This window comes from Anas acuta, chromosome 9 (assembly GCF_963932015.1).
Source record: "Anas acuta chromosome 9, bAnaAcu1.1, whole genome shotgun sequence".
Classification (NCBI taxonomy): domain Eukaryota; kingdom Metazoa; phylum Chordata; class Aves; order Anseriformes; family Anatidae; genus Anas; species Anas acuta.
The window spans coordinates 11,318,329-11,334,332 of NC_088987.1; the positions used below are offsets into that span (position 1 = coordinate 11,318,329).

Sequence of the window (16,004 nt, forward strand, 5' to 3'; positions counted from 1 at the left end):
TCCTAACTCCATGGGGGCTCAAAATATAGCCTCAGGTAAAATGGCCCAAAAAAATAGATGCTCCAGGTGTGCCTATCCCCTCAAAACCTCTCCCCAAGCCCACTCTCAATTTGGCAGATTAAACCCACCTTATTCTTAAACACTGGCATCACAGCTAGCTGCCGTGCCAGCATAACATCTGTGCCCCACAGCAGCAGAGATGTGGGTACAGAAGCAGTTGTGGTGGTGCTCAGCAGACGACATTGCTCCCTCCAGTTCCCAAGAAAGGGACCCCAGCCTCTGAGCATCACCATGGACGGACAGGATCCCAGGGATCCCCCTGCACCTTCTGTCCTCTGGGGTGAAGCCTGCTTCCACAGCTTACTTTGTTCCAGGTGGGAATCCTTATTTCTCTTACTTTACTCCAAGCATCAAAATGAATGATGCTAACAACAATGAGCCACTCTTTTAGCTGGCAAGAAGGAGCTGGAGGTACAGTAGATCAGCACAAAGCACAGCCCACAAACGCCAAGAGAAGAAATATGAAGCTAGGACGAGGGCCTGCCTATAAATCACATTGCTGTGAAGAAAGCCAGAGGCCCAGTGACGACGGTTCAGGCTGGCATTAGACTTGTAAGATAATTTCCTGCTTTGGGTTGCTTTAAGGCAGACATCATTCTTCTGGTCCCTCAGGTCAATGTCTGGTTAGGCAGATTAAACGTGGAAGGTGCTATCAGTAAAAATTAGAAAAAAAGTGGCGGTGAATTGGACTTACAAGCACCACAGTGCTCACAGAGATCACAGTGTTAGGAGCCAGCCCAGCCCCGCTCAGGGAAGTGCCACATCTCTTCCCTACCCCAGCTCCCAGCAGAAACCCAGCTGCTGCAGCTCCAGCATTTGCCAATGTAACTTCCAGTTTAACATGCAAAATAACCCCTGGCTAGCTAACTGCACCTCTAACCTTCAGCAGCCAGAGGTTCCAGCACAAAACCTCTCCTGCGGATTCTCCCAGCTGATTTTTAAGGTATAAAGATGCCATTGGTACTGCTGGGAAGCAGACGAGGCACTAGGGTTGAGTCTGTAAGCCAAGGAGAAATCGGCTTGATGGAGTAAGCAGAGCCTTGCTTTTGGGTTCACAGCAGTACAGGATGCACATCCCTGAGCAGTCACAGCTAATGCAAACCCAAAGCCTCTCCTGTGTGTGTGTCCCCATTCCAGGACGCTTCCCACAGGAAAAAAAGTGTTGTGGTCTTCCCCCTGCAACACGCCTCAACCTTTGCCAAGTTCCAGCCCACAGCAGAGGTCTGATAGCCCAGCAAGCAATATGGGGAGATGTCAGGTCAGGGCAAGGAAGCTCACAAAGTTAGGCTCCCTTGTTCCCACAGCCGTTGGGGACTGGGAAGTGGGGCAAGCATCAGAAGCGGGAGGAGGATGCCGTGCCACAGCCCTTGGGCAGTCCCTGCCCTACTGGCCAGGCGGGCTGGATCGGCTCCCAGGCTGGCAGGGCAGATATTGTCAAGGAAATAAAAGGTCTGATTAGGCCTTTCTACCACTAATAGTATCAAACAAGCGTGTTGCATTCATTAGCAGCCAAGCAGAAAACGAAGCGGTGCAAAGAGGAGAAGCCCCAGGTGAAATGGACTGGAATAATGCGGTGTCTCCAGGAAATACAGCCCCCACGCACCCTCAGCGCTCGAGTTTTCTCTCCACCATGGGGAGGTCTGTGAGATACGGGCTGTTACCTCCTACCCACTGCCCCACAGGAATCCTCCCACGCTCCAGCCTTCGCACTGCTGCTGCTGAACTGGCCTAGTGTCTCCTCCGAGCTACAGCAAGCCCCTGGGAGCCCCGAGCCGGACACTGTTCTGCCCACACCACCCTGCTGGAGGAAGGACATCCGCACTGACAGCACCCACCTCCGGGAGCCACCAAATGCACCTTCAGGGCTGCCAGGCAGCATGTAGCTCGGCGACTGACCCAATCCCCATGGCTGGACCCAAAAGTGTCCCCAGGGAAGATGGAGATGGCTCCTGGACCTCCAGCCTCAGGTGGCAACTCACAGCCCCTCTGAGGGACACGGTCCACAGCTGCCCACAGGCCCTCTGTACCCATCATCATGGGCAGCTGAACATGTGTCCAGCAGCCCCCAAGGGATGCTCTTGGAAAAGACAGACACTTCTCGATATGCAGCCATGCAGGATCTGTTTACAACAGATCTTGCTGGCATTGGTGCCAGCAAAGAAAGCTCCCGAGTCCACGGAGCCCAACCCAAGCTCTCTAGTGGGAGTTGCCAAAGGGAAGCAAAAATGTTTTTGGCTGGCTTTTGTGTCCCACACTGAGTTGTGGCTCAAGAGTGTGATGCTAAGGCTCCAAACCTGCAGCAAACATCTCCCCGCTGCTACACAGAGTGACAACTTAGACTTTACTCCAGACCTCGATGCTTGCCTTGTCTGTCCCATGCTGAGCCAAGTGCAGACCACCTGCCCTGCCCCACAACCCTGGGCTCCCTGGGGCTGGGAGGGTTTTGTAACATGCCTGCACTCTGACCAACAAATAAAGCACTGACCTTCTGTGACTCCCAGCTGCTATGGCAGCAAAAAAATAAATAAAAGCAGGACTACCAAAGAATTAATTAAATCAACTTATTGCAACTCTCCAGAATCTTCCTAAAATAGTTTTTTCTTTTTTCTTTTTTTTTTTTCTTGCAGATCCTGTGCAAAGCACAGAGCGCATGGTGAGGGGGAAGCAGTGTGCATATGAGAGCACACACCTACCAGGTACCCTGCAGTGGTGATAAAGGCACCGTAAGTCTTTGGGAGGATGCTCCTGCTCCAAAGCTTCCTGAAAGCTATAGAGCACTTATCATCCAAACCCACAAACAGGCTCATACCCAGCAGCAGGCACGTTGTAGCAGCATGCAAACCATACAGTGTTTGTACAGACTTGCATATACTTTTACTTAAAATGTATGTCATAACATGGACAAACTGCATGCCTAGGCTCAAAGCTAGGCAAAAGGGATCATTTTAGACCTGTGCAATGCTTCTCAGCTCCAGAATTCAAAGAGCTAAGCAGAGTCCAAAGGCATTTTCCCTATTTCCTCTCTGCTGGACATCTCTTCCATCAGCACCCTTACCCCCACAAAGGGCTGAATATAAGCCGTCAGTTAATTCGCAAGAATAACTGAACAAATCAGGCAGCTGCAGCCCCTAAAGAAGACCCCAGTGCTGGAGCGGACCTGCTGCAGACCCACTTGGCATGGATACTGCTCCCACCAAGCCCTCAACACACTCAGACACCAGTGCCAGGACCACGTCCTGAAGGACAAAGCCAGACACCTGGCACTTCCTGGGACTCTGGTGGCTGTGCAGAATGATGGAGCTGAAAACAAAAACAAAAACACCTTTTCCCTCCCCTCCTCCAGGACCCTAGGCCTGGATGGCTTTTGCTGCCGAACAGGCTGTGCAGAGAACAGACACCTTCTCCATACAGAAAACAAATTATTTCCTTGCTCTCAGTGAGACACTTCCCTCCCACACATCCACCTACTTAATGTACACTTATAAATCCTTGAGGGGAGGGAAAGACCGGAGATCTCCACCCCATCTCAACCCCACTGGGCATTTTTCTTCCTACCAGGATGCAGCCCTGGTGCTGCCAGAGGGCATGCAGCAGAGCGGGGTCCCTGCAGGGGAAGGGCAGCAATCAGGACTTGGGGCGAGTTGGCTGCTGGCAGCACTTCAGCTGGCCGTGCCAGAAAAAAAAAAAAATAATAATAAAATTAAAAAGAAAAAAAAAATAAGGGGCTGGGGAGTTAATGTCTTTAAGTATCTAACAGCTGGAAAATGTGAGCAGCCATTGTTTGCAGCCCCCTCCTGCTCCTCCTGCCAAACAAGGCTGCTGAAAACAGCACTAATAAAGCATAAAGGCCAAGGCTGGAAATACTGACTCCCCTCTCTCCCCTGCTGTTCCCAGCACAGGAATGGGATGGCTCTGACCTCGTCCCACACCAGTTTGGGGCCCATGGGCTCCCCGCACCCCAGTCCCCTCAGTGAGACCCAGAGCCCCTTGGGCTGCAGGAGAGGTGCTGGCAGGCCACAGCAGGAGCTTTCTCATCACTCACGTGCCCTGAGCAGCTGCTCTCCATCTCCTCACGCAGCCTTGATGTTGCTGCTGTCACCATGGGGGTGAGCAAAATGCTTCCAGCGTGGCTGCTGCCCCCGCTGAGCTGCCAGGGGGAGGGAAGGAGCGAGCCAGCTACATCCCCATCACCAAAGCCAGGAGAACATTGCTCCTGCTCCTTCACCCAGCAACACTGCTGGGAGATGCTAGAGAGCCCAGGGGGTGCTGGCCACTGCCTGGAACAACAGTGGTCCCCAGCAGCCAGGGACATGACCCTTATGCTGCTTCTTCAGCGTGCATGAGTGTTTTAGGGTTGGCTGCAGGATAACAGAAAGAAATGCAGAGCCTAAGACACATGCATCAGCTTCCACCAGCCAGCAGCGGTCATGGCAGATTTTCCTCTTTCCTGCAAATCTGCTAACAGCTGGAAAAGAACAGGGTGGGACCATGCCCACTCCTTTTGCTCAGCACAGGTGCAGACTTCACCTAAGCAATAATCCATTTTTTTATGCACCAACAAACGCAAACTTAATATACCCCTCCAACTTGCAGGCTCAGATATTCCTTAAGAAGAATTGTAAATAAATAAATACATAACTTAAAAAATAAAATAAAATAAAATAAAATAAAATAAACAAATCATGTCAGGAAATAATTGGGGAAAAAATACTTCTGACTTGGTATTTTTACCTCTTTGTGTCTCTCTGACCTGGCAGTGTCTTTTAGGGGTTTGGTGACCATGTTGCACAAGCAATTGGCATCCTGGAATTTGGGGTGGGAAAGTGATAACACACACCTCATTGACTCACTCATGTCAAATCCAGCAGAAAACTGAGTGACTCCAACAGCAATGACCTTAGGAGCTCTTTGTGCAGTGCCTCAACAGATCATACAGCCTCAGCAGGTCCTCAGTGACAGCAGGACACACACACACATGGAACAGAAATAACTGGGATCCCAGACGTTCATTTTTCTCACCACTTCCCCTGCCGAGTCCCACACATTTCCGCAAAGAACAGGAGGATTCTGATCAAGGCGATTCACATGAGGACAAACCACATTTTCCCTGGCATCCTCCTCGCTGGACACTCGCTAACTCTAAAACAAGGATCAGAGCACCTCCCAGCAGCCCGTTTCAAAGCCTTTGTGGCTCTTTCCAGGCCAGCTGCCTTCCTCCCTCCACCTTGCCTTTGTCCAGCTGGGCAAGACGCATTTAATTACATTCATTTATGTTCAAACAGGCCTACTGAAAAATAAGTGGATTAAAAGCTGGTCTGGAAAAAGAATAAAACCCTGTTGCTGCGTGGCTGAGCAGTGATGTAACACAGGCAATGGGAATTCTCCCTGATGAGACACACTGGGAATTGTGGAGTGGGGCACAGCCAGCCCCGCTACCTACGATGCATTCAGCAGATGGCAGACACACAGCCTCAACCATTTACCTTTTGATTTTATATCCAATATCACATCCGAGCCCTTCCTTCCAAGCCTAAACATCCATATAACAAGTGCAGAGGCTGAGTGCGTTTCTGCAGACGGATCTGACTGCTCTCTGGGCTCACGAGGGTCTAGCTGCAGGTATCAGCCTCCAGAAAGCAAAAGAGCCACCCCTTCATTCATACCTTCACTCACTCCCCAGCCATCCAAGAGGCACACCGTGGATGTTCTGCTTCAGTAAGGCTTTTTCGCTGCAGCAGCTACCGCCGTAAGCCAGCTGGCTGCTGGGTGGCTTCCGAGGCAGGAATTCAGCACCCTCCTGTTGCACTTCCCACCACAGACTGCAGCAGGGCAGGGCTGCTCAGCCCCCAGCCTCCCAGGAGCAGACCCCTCTGCAACTAGACCAGGACTACACAAGCCTCTCCTGCCTCTAGATCTCAAAGTTGAGTAGTATAATGTAGGAAAATGCTACCAAAAAAATAAAAATAAAACTCCTGCAGAACTGGTCTGGAGAGACAAAGGGACAGAAAGGTGAAGTGACAGCCATGTCCACACTGTGGGTGCAGGCATCTCCCTGCTTACCCCAAGCTGAGCAGGACCACAGATCCATTTCAGGGGAAAAAAGCACGTTCAGAGGATGCTGTGGGGCAGCCCACAGGTCCTGCCTGCAGCGCTTCTCAGCAGCCAGGGGGATAGCTGGCAAGAGACTCCAGGATTTGCTAAGCCCAGCACCTTCCCCTCCAATTTATAGCAGTCTGCTCTGCGTGGGGAAGAAAAGGCAGCACAGGAGACAGAAAACTTTGCATCCCAGTGAAGTTCAGCAGCATTCAATAAACCATTAAGACCCACACAAAGCCACTTCGCTCCAGGCTTCCCGAGCCGCCCAGCTTTGCTTGCCCCCCATCCGCAGCACAGCCAGGAAGCAGAGCTGGCACGCTCCTTCTTCTAATTAAGCAAGAGCAATTAGGCAACACATTTTGAAGCGTTCCTCTCAGAACTGAGATCGCTGTTTCTTGGGAAAAGGATGGCTTCAGCATTAAACCAGCAGCTGTGTTCGAGTGCCAAATACACTGGGTCAGAAAGAGGGAGCTCGACATGTAAACAGCCTTGTCACTAATTACCCTTTGCCTCCCAGGGAATTGCTGTGGCTTCACTGCCTTAGAGCCTCTGCTTCCATGCGGCAGGACACGCAGGGATGCTGCAAGGAGTTTGATGATTAAACCAGAGCCTGGGAGGTGTACCAGGAACACCATCACTGCAGATTCAGTGTTGCACAAACCCAGATGCACGCAGCGGTCCCTGCCTGCACAGGCTGGGAGGATTTCCCCCTCTGTCCCACGGGCCGATGTGCGTTACAGCAGATTGCAGAGCAGAGAGGCTTTCCCTGCCCCTGCAGAGCTGAATTCAGGCATTGCTGTCACCTCCCAAGAAACTCCTCATAGGGGACAGATCCAGGGGAAGAGGAGGACTCCTGGCGCTGGCAGGGAACAGCACACAGCTTTCCTCCTCGCTCCAGAGGGACTTTATGTGGTGCACATGGTGCCAGAAACATACTCCAAAATCCCTGGGAAAAACACCGAGTGACTCTCCCACAGGCAGCATTCAGAAGCTGCAAACCAGTGGGAGTAGGGGGACAGTGGCATGGGTGGCAAAGCTCAGGCTGGTGATGCTCAGCTGCAGAGATTTCATGCTTTAAAAACCCAAAAGAACACACAAGAGAAGGCTGCTCCTCCTCTGCTTCAACGAGGGTGAAGATTGCCAAGGACACCCAGTAAATCAATCATGCATTCATGCTCCACTTCTCTCTCAGCTGAATATTTACACGTTTCCAAAGTGCCGAAGCTCTTCAAACCATTCAGATTCTGCTTTTATCTGCACTATCTACAGAGCTTCTGAGATTTCCCTGCAGCTTTCCTAAATAAATGGGGAGCGGAAACGAGGCCTCATCCGTAACCCTGGAGGTCAGTCACATCATTTTGCTTCAGCATGCCAAACAGGCAAGAGGAAAACAAGCATACGGAGTTTCCCAAAGGAAGATGAACGAAGAGAACTGTCCCAAAGAGAAGCAAAAGACCTCAACTAAGGATAATTTCAATTCCTGTCTGTCTAGATAGCAGTAACACATGTAACACCTGGTGATAGCAAGATACAGGGAAAATCCACATTGTTTGAGGAATTTCCAAAAGCAGGCAAAACGTTCATTTCTATTTTGGAAGAATGCTACCAGAAAAAAAAATTACATTTGAAATTAAATCCAGTTTTGCACATCAGAAGGGAGTTCTGCAGCCCCAGGACAGCACCAGATGGCTTCTCCTCATTCCTGTCCACAACCCCCACGTTACAGCCTGAAACCCCTGTAACACCAACAGCAGGATCTACCGTCGGGTGGGATTGTTGCATCTGGTGCTGCTTCTTGGGTTGCGTTCCCAAAGAGGGTGCTGGGAGCAGGGAGGATCTGCCTCCAACGGCATGCAGTCTTCTTCCTATCCCACTATGTACATTTTAAGGATGCCATAACAAGCAGAACATAGTGCCACATCTCATCCAGCTACAAGACCTGCTAGTTCTGCCCTTGCCACCTGTCACACTCCAAAGGAGATGTCAAAAGATAAAGTGAAAAAAAATAAAATACAATACAATCACCAGCAGTTTGTGTTCTGCACATGAGCTGTGGGGCTGGAGGATAAAGCACGTCAAAATGAGTGATGGTGGACTGAGGGACACAGCTGCAAAGCTGTTTTCTTGTTCCTGCCAAGGCAGAAAATAATCCAGCATCCCCTGGTAGCTCCCAAAAGAGCTTCTTTTAAAATGACCCCATCTCCACCTATGGGTGGCCAGGGAGGAGAAGTGGCTGTGTCACCACTCGCAGCCCAAAACCAGCACCTATTCCCTTGCTCCAAACCCTGCTGAGAGACACAGTTGCCATCCCCACAGGCATTGTCCAGTCTCTCAATGCAAGACACAAAATCATGCTCCAGGTGCAAGCAAACTAGGGATTAAAATTATAAATTTGCAAGTCCTGTTTTCCCAGCAGTAGAAAATAATGAAATGTAAAGAAGCACCATGAAAGCTTCTCCAGGGACATCACTTTCTAGTTACTCCCCAGCTTTCTTCCTGCAACTGCTGGCAGCAGGGACTTCAGTGGCAGCTGGGTCACAGCCCACTGCTCCCAGTTCATCCCCTCCAGGACAGCCACAGGACACTGACAACCCTACCAACATGCTGAATAAACCTAAATATTTCAAAGTAACACCCCTCATTTCTAATCCATGTACTGCTTCACTGCCTTTTATAGCACTTTTCCCCAAATCTGCGCTCTCTCTTCTGTCTAAAACACTAATTTCCATTACCTCAAGAGGTATCGAATTCCAAACTTTTGCTGCAGCTTCAGGTTTTCACACTCTGGTTGCAGACACCTCGTTAGCTGCCCCACATCTGGTCCAGGATACAAGGTGTTTGTTCTGCAACATGCCAGAATCAGTCAACACGACTGTCTGATTACACACAGGCTCCAAAATGTCTCATGTATTAAAAAGAAGGAAAAAAAAAAGAAGAAAAAAAAAAGAAGAAGAAGAAATTAAGCAGATGGCCTGCAGAGCACTGAGATTTGCAATTTTCTTCCTGGAAAACTTATGGTAACCCCAGTTCCAAAAATAACACTAGGAATAGCCCTCCATGTGGGAAGGAAGCATTTTCTAAAGATCTTTGATCTCCCTGTTTCAGAGGAGGGAACTGACACATTAATTACAACATATTGCTAACTGGGGTTGCTGTGTCACACCATAGGGCAAAACCATAGCTGGTATTTAAATGTTGGTGGCCAGCTCCTGACAGAAATGTACTGTGTTGTTTCTCACTGGGAGGTTTTTTCAATTAACGACGCAGGAGTATATCAGTTCAGCTCTTCCCTAAGCCCCACTGTCATCTCTCCAGTAAATCACGGCTTGTCTCTTACTAAAACTTCATTCCAACTGTTCTGTTCTCACCCAGAATTTTATGCAGGTCTGTATCTGCCTTTTTTTTTTTTTTTTTAATATGGACATATTATGAGATTTTATAAATATAATGAATTTATTCACAGCTATGGGCCTTATTTTTATAGGTAAGACACTGAGACAGTGCAGAGCACAGGCACGCTTTAGGGTGGAGACATCTACAGAAGATGCCCATTCCTATCTATCTTTCTGTCCACCTCCCCCCAAAATTTTATCTAATCAGTGTGAAGGGTCTCTCACATTTAATCCCTCTTCACAAGAGGATTTCCTCATTTTGGAAGCAGCATCCTCCAGTTATCCCTGGCCCCTTCTCCCCGTACCCCAGCAGCAGCAGAGCCGCAGCCCTGGGCACACAAGCACGTTGCAGAGCTCACGTCCTCCTACAGGATCGCCCTGTCTGTAGAGGCCACAAGCTGACAGCACTTGTTTGGACTCTTTTCTTGGATTAAAAATTGCTTGAAACACTGGATTTTCTCCACTTCTTCCACTTTCCTTCTGTAACATGAAGCAATATTTTTTTCCCCCTATAAAAACTGAAATTGGGAGCGTACAACCTTAATTTCAAGGTATTTATAATTTTTGGCTTACGCAGTCTCAGCATCACCCTGCCAAGCACTACTTGCTGCTTGGAAGGCTGACAAAATGTGCTCAGCCATAAACAAATGAACTTTAACTCCCCCCCGTCATCTCAAGGAGAAGGGAAGAGAAAGGAAAAAGAAAATAAAAGAGAAGTGAGTAAGGAAAACAGAGGAAAAGAGAAGGAGGGTTAAAATTCTGTGCTTTTTGACTAGAACTCTGACTCTAGCAGCAGCTAACGCAAACAGAGGAAAAAGGGCATACATAAAGCTATCTGAAATTGTAACAACAGAGTGACAGATGTTTTAAGAGCAGATAATATCAGATTTGCTCTCTTGCAAAGGTGAAGGACGATGACCCTCCTGTAGTGACAGCGCACTCATGGACTTGTCTCTGCTCTCATTTATCAGCAGCTTACAGTAAGTATGAAACCAAGATGTGGTGAGGACAGGTTATCAGCTCTCTTTGGAGGCACAGATAACAGAGTGAGAGGGAAAGGTAGAAAACACACCTCCATTTTTTTAAGGAGAGCTCATCTAAGAGCTTCAACCTGAAGGAGAATGTCTTCCCTGTGGCTTTTTCCGTAGATGATTATAACAGGGATGCACGGATCGTGCAGCTTAGTGATGCTTACATCTGAGAAGGGTTCTAGGAAAGCATAAAGTCAGCTATCCAATTTGGATAGCTGGAATTTGGCACAGCAACCTGACCTATATTAAGTTTCCATCCGCTTGAGTGCTATTTGGAGCAGATTTTTAACCACTGTTCTTGTATCCTGCGCTTTCAGTTTGTAAAACAAGATAATTTACAAAGAATACGAGTTACCTCAGAGGAGGAGAACGATGAGAGACTTCCTCTGTCTGGATCTGATAAACCATTACCCAGCAGAAGGGAATTTGCTTGTCAGGGTGACCACAGGCAGCTCCCTAGAGCAGTAAGGCAGTCAGCACGAGCTGTGCAGCCCATGCCTGTGGCTAGCTCAGAGCTGGTGCTCCCATCTTACCCCCTAAACCAGAGCTCAGCAAGGCAGGGATTTGCCTGCCAAGCAATTCCCCACAGCTCTGCCCCCATTCTTGACTCCTGCTAATGAATTTAGCTGTTTTCCGACTTGATTGAGCAGGCATCAGCATCCCTTCCTGTGTCCTCAGAGCGGTCATTGCCCTGCACACCATCAAACAGTGGCTCAGCACCACGAACTCTCTTGCCCTGGGGATGGGAAAATCCCACTGCAACACTGAACAACAGGAAGCATTAAATCAGCATCACTGGATAAGGACCACGAGAAACCACCCATGGGACTCTTCTGCTCTTGCTTTTTTGGCCCTGAATAAAACTTTCTCAGCAAAGGGGCCATCTCCAGCAGGAAGTGCTGCCTTTGTCTTGCGGCCTCCCAAACATCTGTGTGTTTGCACATGCTGTAGCAAGCATGGGCAGGCATCAGTGTCCCTTGGTCTGTGGCTGAAGCAGGTCCCTCAGTAGGAAGAGCCCTTCCTGCAAGCTCTTGGCTCAAGTAGAAGTTACCTTTTTAGCCCTACTTATTTTTAAGCCAGCCTTAGATTTACAATCTCAGAGGATACACCTGCACGGCAAATTATCTGATTTCTGCAGGAACGTAAGCATGAGAACTTGAGGAATGTGGGCTGCCCTAGTCAACAGCGTACCTCAAGAGAACCTACCTAAGACCTAACAGCCCCACCAGATGACACAAGGACAAGAAATGCAATGTCTATGCCTTGGAAAAATGAACACAAGCTAAAGAGAGTCCAGCAGAGTGCCGAAACAAAAACAGCAACAAAAATTCCTTGAATGCCCACTGCTGGCCACTCCTAGGGACCTTTATTCTAACTGGATACAGCTGCTCTTGGGTCAGTTGCTTGAAAACAAAAACAAATACAAACATCTCCCCCTACTCCTCCATACCATTAATCATCTGTTTTCCAGCGCACACAACGTTACTAAGAGTAACGGCAGCAATAACAAAAAGCTTGGGACAAATAGGTTTTCTCACCAGAAAGCCCAAATGTGGTTTCTGCGCTGCATGGCAATAGCCTGCTATTGCGAGGAGCTTCAAAGGAGCAGGACTGCGGGGAAGGGTTTATGACACATCTGGAATGTGACTCGGGTTTATCTGGAAGGCATCTTAATTGAAACGGAGAATTCCCAATTAAGATCGGAATCCCTAACAAGCTTCCCACCACCCAAACAGGAAATTCCAGGTGGGAAACTGATTCCCTTCCAACCCTGGCTCCTGAAAGCAGAAGGCAAAGGAGCCCTGAGCTGGCCAGGCAGAGTGACCTCTGATTTCATGCTGCTCCTGGGCACCCTATTGAACCCAGTGGTGTGGAGCTGGGAAAGAGATACACCAAAAAAAAAAGTTGCTTAAGTGATATCACAGTTATCTTTGAAGGAGCAGAAAATCGATCGGTAGTGCGAGGTCAGTGCCTTGAGCTTCTTGTTTCCTCACCACATCACGCAGCAGAAGAGTCTGTTGTGTGCCTAGCATCAATAACTCGCCTGGTGAAATTCAGATTAGCACTTCACACCTCTTAGGATAAAAATAACCAAAGGAAACTGGGATTCGTCCCAAAACACACTAGAAAACTCACATTAATCAGGGGCTGATATACCTGTCTCTGTTCCAGTCCTTCACTTCCAATTCTTCAGCAAGATAAATGGCAAAGAAAATCAACCGACACCCTCTACATTTTTCTTCTGTAGGGATCCAGTTTCCATGAGACTAGACTTCCCTGGCTGAGAGCTGGAAAATAAACCAGAGCTCTGCTCTTTCTCAAGGGGCCAAAGCCCAGATGAACAGGCTGTGTATGACCTAGGATAAAAAAGCCCATGACTCTCTACATTTTCCAGGCTCCATTCCAGGCTGGTTGCCTATAACTGAAGTTGTGAAAGAAGTATAGATATTATTTTCTGAAAAAATAGTATCTTTTGGACAACAGTCACAATATAGGTATCTTACACTATCTTCCCCACCTGCCCTTCTTTACCAGAACCACAGTAATTCCCAGCCCAACCAGGTTTCCCAGCTCCAGGTGCTTCAGCAGCCAGCATCCCAGCCAGAAACATCACATCCCAAAGCTGTCCTTGCTCCCCAGTGCTAAAGCCAGAGAGGCCACCATCAGCATTTGCCTCTAGAATGCCAGTGTGGGGTTCATGGCAGCTGCCAGTGCTCAGGGCTTCCAAAACCTTACTTAGTTGCACTCCTGTGGGTTGAGTTACTGAAATTAAGGCTGCTGGTTTCAGAACGCTGTGGACAAATGGTCCTCAGCACAGGTCAGGTCCATTCTGCTACTTTCTAGAGAAAGCCATGCTGGTGTTTCTACTCTGACCTATTCAGCATTGCTTCCTTTGACACAGTGCCAGTAACAGCAACCCCCACATCCCAGCGAAGGGCTTAGAGCTGGGAGCAGTTCCCAGACCCCGTACCTTGCAGGGCAACACGCCAGAGCTTCAGGTGATGAGCTCCTGAAGAAATAGGATCAACCCTGCTTCCTGCACCAAAAATACTTGAAAATCCAGGACCATCCTCTGCTCTTTCCCTGAAGGAAATACCCAGGGATGAATCAAGTCCCTTAAATTCTATTTCTGCCTGAAACCACAATGACCAACTGGGAGGTCTGCGAGGGTGGATAAACCCTGAGAAGTCTGAGATGCAACCTACATCATCCCTGGGCTGCATCTGCTTGGCTCAGCAAGCTGTAAGGGGGTAAGACAGCATCTGCGGTAACCCAGAGCCTCCTCCTCCCCCTGCAGAAATGTGCAGTTGTGGCACAAGCTGCATAACAGGAGGTGAAAGGGAGGTGAAATAAAAATATTTTCTTTATCTAGGAGATAACAGCAAGCTTTTCTCCATAGGGAGTGTGAAATGTCAGCTGTCTTAGGGGAAGCAGCTCTGGTGCCACAGCTTTTATAGCAAAATGGTTTTTGTTGCCCTGTCATCTACATACAGAGAGGGACCCAGTGACAAAATCTGCTGCCACCAAAAGAAGAGGCAAACCTCTGCCTTGGGGATATTAAGGAAAGAGCAGGAGTTGTGCCCCTCTTACACCCTACCTGTGGATTTGGTGCGGTCACACCAGAACCACGTGCTGGAAACAGGCGGCTCTGCTGATTAACCTGAGAGCAGCCAGCACGGGAAGGGAATTGCTGGTGACAATTCCCACCTGCTGCTCCACGACAAGGTTAGATCAAACACTCACAGCTTCCTAATGAAGAGATAACTGCATGAAGAAGAAGGCCTCACCGTGCCCTGGGGATCACGCTGAGCTGTGTGCCTTGGCAGGCAGACAGGAGTTATCTGCATGTAGAGCAAAACCCCCCACCTGCACAAGAGCTGGAGCACTGAACCTACATGACTGAAATTAACTCATTAAGGAGAGAAAGGGATGAGGAACCTACATGACTGAAATTAACTCATTAAGGAGAAAAAGGGATGGGCTGCAGGTCCTTGGAGAGCCCCATGCCACCTGGAGCAGGGCACAGAGCAGCCCTGCTGGTCCATTTGCTGTTGCTACTCTTCTGTCACTCATTGATTTTCCATTTATTTATTTTATATTCTCTGGAAGGCAGTTTACTAGGGCCTTTTAGTCTTTCCTTTCTTCTAAATTGTATAATTCTATGAAGTGTGATGCAATTCATAGCAAAGCACATGAACAAACTTCTAGCTTCATATTTTTTCATTTTATTGGGTGAAGGCAGATTCTGCCCATGGTCACAAAGCGAGGCTCATTCCTCGACTCACCTCCCAGCAATTCATCTGCCACATCAGTCCAAGCACTGCAGGCTCTGAGTCCACAAATTCCAGAAGTCTGTAAGCCTGTTATTAGCCCTGCCACAGAGCAGAACCACACACTGGCTCTGCACAGATTACATATGAAAAAAAAAAATAGCTGGGAAAAAAAAAAAAAGAAAAAGAAAAAAGACATCACCAGTGTGAAACAGGAAAGCTGTTAGATGAACTTTCTGTGCTTATTTGCTCAGTTTAGGTAAGCCTCTTGCCTTGGACCCCCTAGAGCACATATAGTAGTAGTAACAGCTTTTTTTTCCCAGTTCTGAGGCGTCTTCTCATCTCTTCATACTTCAACAACTTTGCATCAGATATGAGCAAACAGCATCAATCATTTCCGTCTGATTGCTACCTTGCTGCTTAAGCAACAAACAATGTGATTAATGAATCTCAGAAAGCAGAGGCTTTGATAAGCACAAAACGCTAGCTAAACACCATGAATTTTTGTTAAATTCCCTAAAAATGGAGAGCAGCTGCCTGGCACCGATTCCCCTAGCAGCAATAACTGCAGCATTTGGAGCAGCTCTGGATGCTTCTGAAAATAGGAATGATCTTGTGCCAAAAATAATAATCTCTGAATTTTATAGGTGTCTGAATTTAAAAAGAAGAAAAATGAAAATGAGAAACTGAGGAGACAAATATAGCGCATTGCCTGGTGCCTAAAAAGCACTTTCTCTTTGCTTCCCTCCAGCATAGCCAAATGGAACTTGATCATATTTAGAGAGTTCAAGAGGTTCAATGCAAAAACCTTTCCACTTGGTGATCATTTTTGCTGCCATTGATTTCATTGTTTAGGGTCAGATTAGGAGCATTCAAGACTTAAAAAAAAAAAAAAAAAAACCAGGCAAAAATTAAAATCTTTCCTTGTGCTAAAAAGTCCTGGCAGTATCCCACAGAAAGATGAAGTCTTCAGCAACTCAGTGCATTGGCTGCTGGCAGAGGCTTGCCCAGATTTTTCAAGAGGAGATTTTAGGCTCTCTAAGTGACAGTGGCATATGGTGTCACCGTCTCCTAGTGTGAAACCAACCAAGGTGAAAAGTTGGGCATATATATATTTTTTTTTTTTATTATTTTTATTTTTTTTTACTGGGTGG

General features: G+C 48.0%; 1 protein-coding gene across 1 annotated transcript in view; it reads right to left on the reverse strand.

Annotated features, from left to right (window-relative positions):
* P3H2 (prolyl 3-hydroxylase 2) overlaps window positions 1-16,004 on the reverse strand; it is a 64,979-nt gene that overhangs the window by 32,705 nt on the left and 16,270 nt on the right. The gene's annotated exons all lie outside the window — the stretch shown is intronic.